Source organism: Arachis ipaensis, chromosome B3, assembly GCF_059453495.1.
Source record: "Arachis ipaensis isolate K30076 ecotype BB chromosome B3, ASM5945349v1, whole genome shotgun sequence".
Lineage (NCBI taxonomy): Eukaryota > Viridiplantae > Streptophyta > Magnoliopsida > Fabales > Fabaceae > Arachis > Arachis ipaensis.
The window spans coordinates 26,273,103-26,286,416 of record NC_142438.1 but is presented as its reverse complement, the minus strand read 5'-3'; the positions used below and the strand labels follow the sequence as shown (position 1 = coordinate 26,286,416).

Here is a 13,314-nt window from a genome sequence, read left to right as displayed (position 1 = left end):
TGATGTCAAGTATGATTCATTCGTAATAAGCAGTGACGAAGATTTCCAGGTGTTGTTCCATTGTGCCGTCAATTTCCCGAGGTGAGGACTCTGGAGCTGTTGGCAAAACTTGTGGATGTGGTATCTAGTTCTGGAGGTTTAATAGGAATCCGCACTCCAGAGGACATCCAGCTACTCTAGTTCCATGCCTGTTGGTTCCTCGTCAGTTGCACCGGTGATTGCACCTGAGCCAGATTTAGTAGCTTTACCGTCCTTTGCAGTTAATCTGAACTGCAGTGGTGATGCAGTAGTTGGTGAGGCTGGACCGTTGGGGGAGGTTACTTTTGCGACGCCTGGTTCTCCTACGATGGTCCCGGTTTTCGGAGAGATTGGAGTACCCGATATAGCCTAATCACAAAATATCACAGCCCAAAATGAAATCTTCGCTTGCACAGAAAGTCTCCAAACACTTAACGAGGTGTCTCTCGATCTGCATCTGAAAAACAACAATATATGTATCTGGCTCTCATTAATTATTATTCAAAGAAATTAAGAAATTAAATTTTATAATTTAAAGAAGTAAGAATATTTAAGATACGAATTTTAACACTAATTTTAAAGATTTTGGCCCAAAACCGGGCTAACAAGCCAAACTGATTGGACCGGGCCTAAACCGGGCCCAAAGTCCAACATATGTAACATATAACTCAGCCCTCTTCCCCTTCAAACACATGAGACACGCTGAGGAAGAGAAGCTTTGCTTCAAACCCTAACTTCCCTTCCAACTATATTTTCAATTTCACATATCTCTCAATCCAGAGCTCCGATCATCATACCGTTTGTGGCCACGTGATTGTCTCACCGAGCTCTTCAAAACCATTCAAATGAAATGGTAAAAAAGTTGTATTTTCTCACCCAGCCTTCCTCTCTTCATTTTCAAAATTTTGGAATTTTAGTATTGAGGAATTGAATGATTTTGATGGTTTAGGTGAACTCTAGCAACGCGTAATCACTGAGTTTCGTTTAAAACAATCGTGGGTACAGTAAGAAATTATTAAACTTTTATGAATTCTTGGATTAGTGAACCCTATATTGATTATAGTGATATTGTATGAATTAGATTGAGTTTCATGTTGAATTGGAGTCCAATTGGTAGTTTGGAACGAAATTCTTGTGGTTGAGCTTGCGGAGTTGATTTTTGGAGACTTGGAGCATGTGAATGAGAGGTTTTTGAGGTGTTTCAGGCTAAGGAAGGAATCCGCCAATGTATAATTTTAGTTTTTCGTAGTGAATGTATAATGTTATGTGAAAACTTAGGCTAGTTGACCATAGGATAAGTTGAATTATATGAATTATCGAGGATTAGTGATTATTGTTATAAATTGTTGAATGGATTGGATGAATTTGTATGTTGACATGTTGTGGCATGAATGGAAAGTCTGTGAATATGGTTAGGGACATGTGATGCTGTTTTGGGTTGTAAAATAATGGATTTTGAATTGAAGATTTTGGAAAACTTGAGGTTCGCATTTTTGGATAAAAACTTATTTTTGCCAACTTCGGCGGGCCATAACTTGCTTATGGACTCTCAAATTTCACAAAAATTTTCTTGAATGAAAATTGGGTCCGTGAAGTTTACAACGTTTGAATAACGGACTAAAAATGATTTTTAAGGAAAAAGTTATGCGCGTTTGAAGTTGGGTGTGTAAAACTAATTTCTACAGACTTAACAGCTTTTCTGAAAAACACAAGGCATACGTATGCGGAAACATGCATGCGTACACGAGAATTCTCTCTATCCAACACACTCGCATACACATGAGGTGGATGCATACGCAACTTTGTCAATTTTTCACACTCATGTGTACGCATGAGGCATGCGTATGCGAGAATGTCCAGGATTTGAACGTGTGCGTACGAGGTGGTCTTTATGCGTACGTGAGCCACCCCCTCTGTTTGAAAATCCACGTACGTGGAAGGAGCTTGCGTACATGGAATTGCCAAAATTTGCAATCATGCTTACGCGGGTAGCATGCATACGCATGATCACCCTGTTTTTAAAAAGTTGCATTTTTGAAGTTTAAACTTATTTTCTAACTTTCCAAACCTCTTTAACACTTGTTTAGGGTCCGTTAGCAAGTTTTTAAGCGTTGGAACAAGGGTGAATGTATTAAATGAGTTAAGGGGATATTGAGAAGGATTTGCAAAGTGATAACTAAGTAACGAGGTGTTGGTAATGCTGAATAAGAAGTGATTGATAAAGACGATGATAATAATAATGAATTGTGATTGAATGAGATATGAATTGATGGTGATAATGACATTGATAAATGATGAATTAAAATCTATTTGGCATGAGCATTTGAAATTATCTGAGACACGAGTTTTCCTGGGTAGACGCAGTGGCTTGCCACAACTTACTTCAGGTTGAGATTCGATACTCTGTTGACCCTCTGTCGTAAGATGTGACCAGACACTTTAACTCCCCAGATTCTCCCATGGGCATACATACATACATACATACATACATACATACATACATACATACATACAAATTTGAGCTTGGGATTTTCCAATGGATATTTTTTAGCTTGGGGATGCGCTCACAGAGGGACTGTCCAAGGTTAGCTACCAGACATGTCAAATTTGGCTATATAACCGACATATGATACTCATCAGCCATAGGACATGAATACATCATATGCATTTGTATGTTTTGCTTGAGCGTGCATTGTTTTGGTTTGTCTAACTGCTTACTTTACTTATCTGCTACTTGCTCTATCTGTTGTATCTGTAACCTATCTATGCTTTCTTTATTTGATTTGTATGTGTACGTATCTGAGAGACCCTCTTTTGGCAGAAGCGTGGCGAGAGATGTTCCATCCGGTGATTAGGAGGTTTGGAGGAAACATAAAAAGAAGAGTTAGATTAGAGCTAGGATCCTTTAGACAGATTACCAAACTTTCTGATTTAGTATAAATTTTAAGTTTAATTTGAGTGTCCGAGTTCTAGGAATGCCTTTGCCCTGTATAATTTATATTTATCCCCCTTAGAGGTTGACTTGGAAAAACAGGTGCTTTTATCTTGTCTTTTGGGATGATTGTGGGTTATATATATGTACATATGTATACTCTGGTCGGTCTTAGCTTCGCAGGTCGAGTTCGGAGAGCTTGATATCTGTATCTTTTGGAATTATGATCTGTATATATACATTTTTAGCCTTCTTTTTTATTTTGTTTACCCGTTTTACGCTTATCCAGACGTGAGTAATGCGATATTCTGTTACGCTTTTGCTTAACTTCTTCTTCAAGCCTCCTAGTTACAATTTTTTTCAATTATATTTACATACGTATTTTTGTCACATTTTTTTTTATTTTTTTTTAAATCCTAACCTCTCATCCTCCTCCACATCTTCCATATGGTAGCGGTTTTGTATCATCTGCAACCTGTGGCTGCCGCTTCTTCTACCACCAGGTAACTTAATTTGTTAGTTTAATTTGTTATTTAATTTGTATATTTGGTTAATATGTTAGTTTAATATAGGTTAATTAAATTAGTATAGAATAATTAGAAGTTAAAATTTTTTTTATCAAAGTTTGATTTAGGTTAATATATTAAGTTTTTTAAATATGCCAATTTTTTTATAGGATTTATGGTTTAAATTAGTTGATAGTAACTAGGATTTAATTAGGGTTGATTTATGGTTTATTGTTGAAATAATTTAGAGTGATTAGTATTTAGTTAGGATTTATTCAAGGTTTAGAGTAATTTAGAGTGATTAGTATTTAGTTAGTGTTTAGAGTAATTAGTGTTTAGTTTAATTTATTAGTTTAATTTGTATATGTTAGAGTAATATATTAGTTTAAAATAACTTAATTAAATTCATATAGAGTAATTCAAGGTTTGATAGAGGTTATAATATATTAATTTTATTAATTATAGTTTAATTTAGTAAGAATTTATTTAGGGTTTAGAGTAATTAGAGTAATTAGTGTTTAGTTAGAGTGTTTTATAATGTTATTAATGTTGTTTATTAATTTTTAATTTTTACTACTTTTATTTCTGTTCTAGGATTTTCTTTTATGTTTGAATATCATGTAGTTTTTATCGTGGGTTGTTCATGCTGCTTATATACATGGGTTGTTTGTGTAGTACCGAAGTTGATCTTCTATCTGTAAACATGTTAAATTGTTTAAATTTTATACCGGACTTACTTTTTCTAGGATAGAGTTTTAGGATGGGACTGGGAGAAGGTTGTCTAGTCGCGCCTTTTTGAAACCCTTGTTTGCTAAAAAATTGCAGAGTAATAAAGGAATACGCACTAGAATGGCTAGGATTTCATGTTTTCTTGAATGCTTGTTTGTTTTAATATATGCTTGTAACTGTTTTGTCTGAGAAAATGGAAAAATTTTTTAGGTGAAGGTCTCTGAATTAAGTAACACTCTACTGAGTTTTCGTTAAAATTGTTTAAAGAAATATTTTGTTTGTAAAAGTTAAAAATTACATTTGGTAGAAGTCACTAATATTAGCCAAAATTCTGCAAAATTTCTAAAACAAATTTAAAAAGATGCATTGGTTGTTTATTTTAATATATAGTTGCAATTATTTAAACTGTGAAAACTGAGAAATATTTTTGGTGGAAGCTTCTGAATTAAGAGAAAATTCTGCCAAATTTTTGTTAAAATTGTTTAAAGACATATTTGGTATGTAAAAGTTGAAATTTACATTTGGTAGAGGTTGCTAAAGATAGCCAAAATTCTGTCAAAATTTCTAAAAACTTTAATAATTAAGTTGTATTGTTTGTTGGGTTATAGGTTGTTTGTGGCAAAATGATTCTAAGTCATCGTTTTGTGGATGAATGATAGGGATAACGAGAAATAGAGGGGATAAAACCCATAATTTTGAAAATCGAATGGACTGGTCAATTCAATCGGGTTAACAAAAAATCAGTCTCCTGGCCAATTCAGTTGAAGTGAAAAACTACCTAGCAAAAAGCTGGTAAAAAACAGATCAAATCGACAATTAACCAGTGAATCGCTTGAACCGGGTGATTTTTTTAAGATTTCTGATTTTCAATTAAAAAAAAACATAAATCCTCCCCTCCCCCCCCTCTCTCTCTCTCTCTCTCTCTCTCTCTCTCTCTCTCTCTCTCAAACGAAACCCTAACAACCACTAACCCTGAATACCCCCCACTCTCTCTGAGCTTTATCCCAGCCAATAGCAGTAGCTAGTGCCTAGCCCTGGCGTCGTCAATCTTCTTCTCCTGGATTCCTTCTCCTCACATCGCTAGAAGCTCTGCTCGGAGCTGTTGTTGGTGTCACCATCTATGTTCTTGTCATCATCAAGCCCACCTTTGTCTTCATCGTCGTCGAGTCCATTTCTGTCTTCGAGCTTTGCTCTCTCTCTCTCTCTCTCTCTCTCTCTCTCTCTCTCTCTCTCTCGTCAAGCCTTTGTCTTCAATCCCTCTCTCTCTGTTTGAACTCACTTTCCTTCCTCCCTCACTGTCACTTTCTGATGAGCGGATAATTTATACGCTTTTTGACATTGTTTTTACATAGTTTTTAGTATGATTTAGTTAGTTTTTAGTATATTTTTATTAGTTTTTAATAAAAAAAATCACATTTCTGGACTTTACTATGAGTTTGTGTGTTTTTCTGTGATTTCAGGTATTTTCTGGCTGAAATTGAGGGACTTGAGCAAAAATCAGATTCAGATGTTGAAGAAGGACTGCAGATGCTGCTGGATTCTGACCTCCCTGCACTCAAAGTGGATTTTCTGGAGCTACAGAACTCCAAATGAGGTGCTCTAAATTGCGTTGAAAAGTAGACATCCAGGGCTTTTCAGCAATATATAATAGTTCATATTTTGTCCGAGTTTAGATAACTCAAACTGGCGTTCAACGCCAGCTCTCTGCCCTATTCTGGAGTTAAACGCCAGAAACAGGTTGCAAAGCAGAGTTAAATGACAGAAACAGGTTACAAACTGGCATTTAATTCCAATAAAGACCTCTGCACGTGAAAGCTTCAATGCTCAGCCCAAGCACACACCAAGTGGGCTCGGAAATGGATTTCTACATCATTTACTTATCTCTGTAAACCCTAGTAACTAGTTTAGCATAAATAGAACTTTTTACTATTGTCTTTACATCTTCGGATCATCTTTGATCAGTTTTATGCTATCTTAGACCTTTATGGGGGCTGGCCATTCGGCCATGCCTGGACCATTATCACTTATGTATTTTCAACAGTAGAGTTTCTACACACCATAGATTAAGGTGTGGAGCTCTGCTGTTCCTCATGAATTAATGCAAAGTACTATTATTTTTCTATTCAATTCAAGCTTATTCCTATTCTAAGATATTCATTCGCACCCAAGAACATGATGAATGTGATGATTATGTGACGCTCATCACCATTCTCACCTATGAACGCGTGCCTGACAACCACTTCCGTTCTACATGAAGATGAGATAGAATGAGTATCTCTTAGGTATCTAATACAGGGGACCGAGTCTCAGATATCAGAATCTTCGTGGTATAAGTTAGAATACATGGACGGCCATTCCTGAGATCCGGAAAGTCTAAACCTTGTCTGTGGTATTCCGAGTAGGATCTGGGAAGGGATGGCTGTGACGAGCTTCAAACTCGCGATTGCTGGGCGTAGTGACAGACGCAAAAGGATCACTGAATCCTATTCCAGTATGATCGAGAACCGACAGATGATTAGCCATGCAGTGACAGCGCATTGGACCATTTTCACTGAGAGGACGGGATGTAGCCATTGACAACGGTGATGCCAATATACAGCTTGCCATGGAAAGGAGTATGAAGGATTGGATGAAGACAGCAGGAAAGCAGAGGTTCAGGCGGAACAAAAGCATCTCTATACGCTTATCTAAAATTCTCACCAATGAATTACATAAGTATCTCTATCTTTATTTTACGTTTTATTTATCTTTTAATTATCAAATCTCTAAAACCATTTGAATCTGCCTGACTGAGATTTACAAGGTGACCATAGCTTGCTTCAGGCCGACAATCTTTGTGGGATCGACCCTTACTCACGTAAGGTTTATTACTTGGACGACCCATTGCACTTGCTGGTTAGTTGTGCGAAGTTGTGACAAAGTGTGATTCACGTTTGAGAGCACCAAGTCTTTGGCGCCATTGTTGATGATCATAATTTCGTGCACCAAGTTTTTGGCGTCGTCACCGGAAATTGTTCGAGTTTGGACAACTGACAGTTCATCTTGTTGCTCAGATTAGGTAAATTTTATTTTAATTTTAAGCTTTTTGTTTTTATTATTTTTATTTTTATTTTCGAAAAAAATCTTCAATATATTTATATATATCTTCAAAAAAATAAATAAATAGTTTTTTCAAAAAAAAATTTAATTATGTTCTTCAAAATTTTTAAGAAGGAATTCTAGAATTTCATGGGATATGTTGAATCCTGGCTGGCTGTAAAGCCATGTCTAAATTCTTTTGGACTGAGGCTTCTTCTTCACATGCTTGAACTATGTATGTTGAAGCTTGGCTGGCCATTGGCCATGTCTAGTGTTTTGGACCGGAGCTTTCACTGAAAGCTTGGCTGGCTAGTAAGCAATGTCTAATTCCTAGACTGGAGCTTTAGACTAACATTGCAAGATTCCTAGAATTCCTATTAAAAATTTTGAAATCCTTATTTTCCTTTTCAAAAAAATTTTCGAAAAATTCAAAAAATTAATTAATAAAATCATAAAAACCAAAAATCTGATGTTTCTTGCTTGAATCTAGTGTCAAGTCATAAGTTTCGTGTCAATTGCATGCTTATCTCATTCTTGTATTTTTCGAAAATTCATGCATTGCATTCTTCATGATCTTCAAGTTGTTCTTGGTAAGTCTTCTTGTTTGATCTTTGCATTTTCATGTTTTATGTCTTTTCTTGTTTTTCACATGCATTCTTGCATTCATAGTGTCTAAAAATTAAAAATTTCTAAGTTTGGTGTCTTACATGTTTTTCTTTTCTTAAAAATTTTCAAAAATATGTTCTTGATGTTCATCTTGACATTCAAAGTGTTCTTGGTGTTCATCTTGACATTCATAGTGTTCTTGCATGCATCATGTGTTTTGATTCAAAATTTTCATGCATCGAGTCTTTTTGATGTTTTTCTCTCTCATCATTAAAATTCAAAAATAAAAAAAATATATCTTTTCCTTATTTCACTCATAATTTTCGAAAATTTGATTTGATTTAGTCAAAAGTTTTAAAAATTTAGTTGTTTTTATGAGTCAAATCAAATTTTCAATTTAAAAATTCTATCTTTTTCAAAAATCAAATCTTTTTCACTTTTTCTTTCATAATTTCAAAATTTTTAAAATTTATTTTTAAAATCTTTTTCTTATTTCTATTTCATATTTTCAAAATTAATGATTAATGTGATTGATTCAAAAATTTTAAGTTGTTACTCGCCTAGTAAGAAAGGTTCAATCTTTAAATTTTAAAATCATATCTTTTTGTTTCTTGTTAGTCAAGTAATCAACTTTAATTTTCAAAATCAAATCTTTTTAAATTTCTTTTTCAAATCTTTTTCAAAATAAGTTTCAATCACATCTTTTTCAAAAGTAATTTCAAAATCTTTTCTAACTTCTTATCTTTTAAAAATTAATTTTCAAATCTTTTTCAAACTAATCCTATCTTTTTGTTTGATTCTTATCTTTTTCAAAACCACCCAACTAATTCTCTCTCTATTTTTCGAAAATCACCTTCCTCTTTTTCAAAATTCTTTTAATTAACTAATTATTTCAAATTTTAATTTTAATTTTATTTCTTCTCTCTTTTTTTGAATTCTAACTTTAATTTTAAAATAAAAACAAAAATATTTTTCTTTTCTTTTCAATTATTTTCGAAAATTCCTCCCTCTCACTTCCTTCTAATTATTTATTTATTTACTAACACTTCTCTTCATCTCAAAATTCGAACCCTCTTTTCCTTTTGGTGTTCGAATTTCTCTTCTTCTATTCTTTTCTTCTTCTACTCACATAAAGGAATCTCTATACTGTGACATAGAGGATTCCATATTTTCTTTTCTGTTTTCTTCTTTTTCATATGAGCAGGAACAAGGATAAGAACATTCTTGTTGAAGCTGATCCTGAACCTGAAAGGACTCTGAAAAGAAAGCAAAGGGAAGCTAAAGCACAACTCTCTGGAGAAAATCTGACTGAAAATTTCGAAAAAGAAGGAGACATGGCCGAAAATAATAACAATGCAAGGAAGATGCTTGGTGACTTTACTGCACCAAATTCCAATTTACATGGAAGAAGCATCTCAATCCCTGCCATTGGAGCAAACAATTTTGAGCTAAAACCTCAATTAGTTTCTCTGATGCAACAGAACTGCAAGTTTCATGAACTTCCATCAGAAGATCCTTTTCAGTTCTTAACTGAATTCTTGCAGATCTGTGATACTGTTAAGACCAATGGGGTTGACTCCGAGGTCTACAGGCTTATGCTTTTCCCATTTGCTGTAAGAGACAGAGCTAGAATATGGTTGAACTATCAACCTAAAGATAGCCTGAACTCTTGGGATAACCTGGTCACAGCTTTCTTAGCCAAGTTCTTTCCTCCTCAAAAGCTTAGTAAGCTTAGAGTGGATGTTCAAACCTTCAGACAGAAGGACGGTGAATCCCTCTATGAAGCTTGGGAGAGATATAAGCAACTGACCAAAAAGTGTCCTTCTAACATGCTTTCATAATAGACCATCCTGGATATATTCTATGATGGTCTGTCTGAGTTATCAAAGATGTCATTGGACCATTCTGCAGGTGGATCCATTCACCTAAAGAAAACACCTGCAGAAGCTCAGGAACTCATTGATATGGTTGCTAATAACCAGTTCATGTACACTTCTGAGAGGAATCCTGTAAGTAATGGGACGCCTCAGAGGAAGGGAGTTCTTGAAATTGATGCTATGAATGCCATATTGGCTCAGAACAAAATATTGACTCAGCAAGTCAATATGATTTCTCAGAGTCTGAATGGATTGCAAGTTGCATCCAACAGTACTCAAGAGGCATCTTCTGAAGAAGAAGCTTATGATCCTGAGAATCCTACAATAGCAGAGGTGAATTACATGGGAAAACCCTATGGAAACACCTATAATCCCTCATGGAGAAATCATCCAAATTTCTCATGGAAGGATCAACAAAAGCCTCAACAAGGCTTTAATAATGGTGGAAGAAACAGGTTTAGCAATAGCAAGCCTTTTCCATCATCCACTCAGCAACAGACAGAGAATTCTGAGCAGAATCCATCTAGCTTAGCAAATATAGTCTCTGATCTATCTAAGGCCACTTTCAGTTTCATGAATGAAACAAGGTCCTCCATTAGAAATTTGGAGGCACAAGTGGGCCAGCTGAGTAAAAGGGTCACTGAAACTCTCCCTAATACTCTCCCAAGCAATACAGAAGAAAATCCAAAGAGAGAGTGCAAGGCCATTGATTTGACCATCATGGCCGAACCTACAAGGGAGGAGAAGGACGTGAATCCTAGTGAGGAAGACCTCCTGAGACGTTCAGTGACCAATAAGGAGTTTCCCTTTGAACAATCAAAGGAATCTGAGGCTCATCTAGAGACCATAGAGATTCCATTGAACCTCCTTCTGTCCTTCATGAGCTCTGATGAGTATTTATTCTCTGAAGAGGATGAAGACATTACTGAAGAGCAAGTTGCTAAGTACCTTGGTACAATCATGAAGCTGAATGCCAAATTATTTGGTAATGAGACTTGGGAAGATGAACCTCCCTTGCTCACCAATGAACTAAATGCATTGGATAGGCAGAAATTACCTCAAAAGAAACAGGATCCTGGTAAATTCCTAATACCCTGTAACATATGCACCATGACCTTTGAGAAGGCTCTGTGTGACCTGGGGTCAGGCATAAACTTAATGCCACTCTCTGTAATGGAGAAACTAGGAATCTTTGAGGTGAAAGCTGCCAAAATCTCATTAGAGATGGCAGACAACTCAAGAAAATAGGCTTATGGACTGGTAGAGGACGTGTTAGTAAAGGTCAAAGGCCTTTACATCCTTGCTGATTTCATAATCCTAGACACTGGGAAGGATGAGGATAAATCCATCATCCTTGGAAGACCCTTCCTAGCCACAGCAAAAGCTGTGATTGATGTGGACAGAGGAGAATTGGTCCTTCAACTGAATGAGGACTACCTTGTATTTAAGACTCAAGGTTCTCCTTCTGCAACCATGGAGAGGAAGCATGAAAAGCTTCTCTCACTACAGAGTCAACCAAAGCCCCCACAGTCAAACTCTAAGTTTGGTGTTGGGAGGCCACAACCAAACTCTAAGTTTGGTGTTGAACCCCCACATCCAAACTCTAAGTTTGGTGTTGGGAGGTCCCAACAATGCTCTGAACATCTGTGAGGCTCCATGAGACCTCACTGTCAAGCTATTGACATTAAAGAAGCACTTGTTGGGAGGCAACCCAATGTTATTTAATTTTATTTTTATTGTTATTTCGTGTTTTATTAGGTTTATGATCATGTGGAGTCACAAAAACTATTGAAAAATTAAAAACAGAATGAAAAACAGTATTAAAAATAGCACACCCTGGAGGAGGAGCATTCTGGCGTTTAAACGCCAGAAACAAGCATCTGTCTGGCGTTTAACGCCAGAAACAAGCACCAAGCTGGCGTTTAACGCTAGAAACAAGCATCTACCTGGCGTTAAACACCAGAAACAGGCTACATTTGGGCGTTTAACGCCAGAAACAAGCAGCAGTCTGGTGTTAAACGCCAGGATTGCACAGCAAGGGCGTTTTACATGCCTCATTGGAGCAGGGATGCTAAGTCCTTGACCCCTCAGGATCTGTGGACCCCACAGGATCCCCACATTTTCTTCTCTCCTCCTCATACCTTTTCATAACTCTCTTCCACAAATACCCCTCACCAATCACCTCAATCACTCTTGCCCATCACCTTTTCACCACTCACATCCATCCTCTCTTCCCCATAAACCCCACCTACCTCCAAAATTCAAATTCTTTTCCCTCCCAAACCTAACTCTAATGGCCGAACTCTAAACCTCCTCCCACTCCTATATAAACCCCTCATTCCTTCTTCATTTTCACAAAACACAACCCTCTCTTCTCCCCCTTGGCCGAAAACACCTTCTACCTCCATCTCTTCCATTTTCTTCTTCTTCTCCTTCTTTCCTTCTTCTTTTGCTCGGAGACGAGCAAACATTTTAAGTTTGGTGTGGTAAAAGCATTGCTTTTTATTTTTCCATAACCATCAATGGCACCTAAGACCAGAGAAACCTCAAGAAAGAGGAAAGGGAAGGCAATTGCTTCCACCTCTGAGTCATGGGAGATGGAGAGATTCATCTCAAAAGTCCATCAAGACCACTTCTATGAAGTTGTGGCCAAGAAGAAAGTGATCTCTGAGGTTCCTTTCAAGCTAAAAAAGAATGAGTATCCGAAGATCCGACATGAGATCCAAAGAAGTGGTTGGGAAGTTCTCACCAACCCCATTCAACAAGTCGGGATCTTAATGGTTCAAAAGTTCTATGCAAACGCATGGATCACTAGAAACCATGATCAAAGTGTGAACCCGAATCCAAAGCATTGGCTTACCATGGTTCGGGGGAAATACTTAGATTTCAGTCCGGAAAAATGTAAGGTTGGCGTTCAACTTGCCAATGATGCAAGAAAACGCACGCCCCTACACTAGAAGGGTCAACTTTGATCAAAGGTTGGACCAAGTCCTCATGGACATATGTGTGGAAGGAGCTCAATGGAAGGTTGACTCAAGAGGCAAGCCAGTTCAATTAAGAATATTGGACCTTAAGCCTGTAGCTAGAGGATGGTTGGAGTTCATTCAGCGCTCAATCCTTCCTACTAGCAATCGGTCTGAAGTTACTGTAGACCAGGCCATCATGATCCATAGTATCATGATTGGGGAGGAAGTAGAGGTTCATGAGATTATACCTCAAGAACTCTACAAGGTGGCTGACAAGTCATCCACTTTGGCAAGGTTAGCCTTTCCTCACCTCATTTGCCACCTCTGCAATTCGGCTGGGATTGACATAGAGAGAGACATCCTCATTGATGAGGATAAGCCCATCACTAAGAAAAGGATGGAGCAAACAAGAGATCATGGACCTCAACAAGAGTATGAGAAAATTCCTCACCATGAAATCTCTGAGATGCCTTAGGGGATGCACTTTTCTCCACAGAATTATTGGGAGCAAATCAACACCTCCCTGGGAGAATTAAGTTCCAACATGGAACAACTAAGGATGGAGCACCAAGAGCACTCCATCATCCTCCATGAGATTAGAG

At 36.9% G+C, this 13,314-nt stretch overlaps 1 non-coding gene across 1 annotated transcript; it reads right to left on the bottom strand.

Annotated features, from left to right (window-relative positions):
* Positions 1–9,596: 9,596 nt before the first annotated feature.
* On the bottom strand, positions 9,597–9,704 carry LOC148570110 (small nucleolar RNA R71). The gene has a single exon (XR_015908342.1). It is a non-coding gene; the product is annotated as a small nucleolar RNA R71 (small nucleolar RNA).
* Between the last annotated feature and the right edge of the window lie 3,610 nt (positions 9,705–13,314).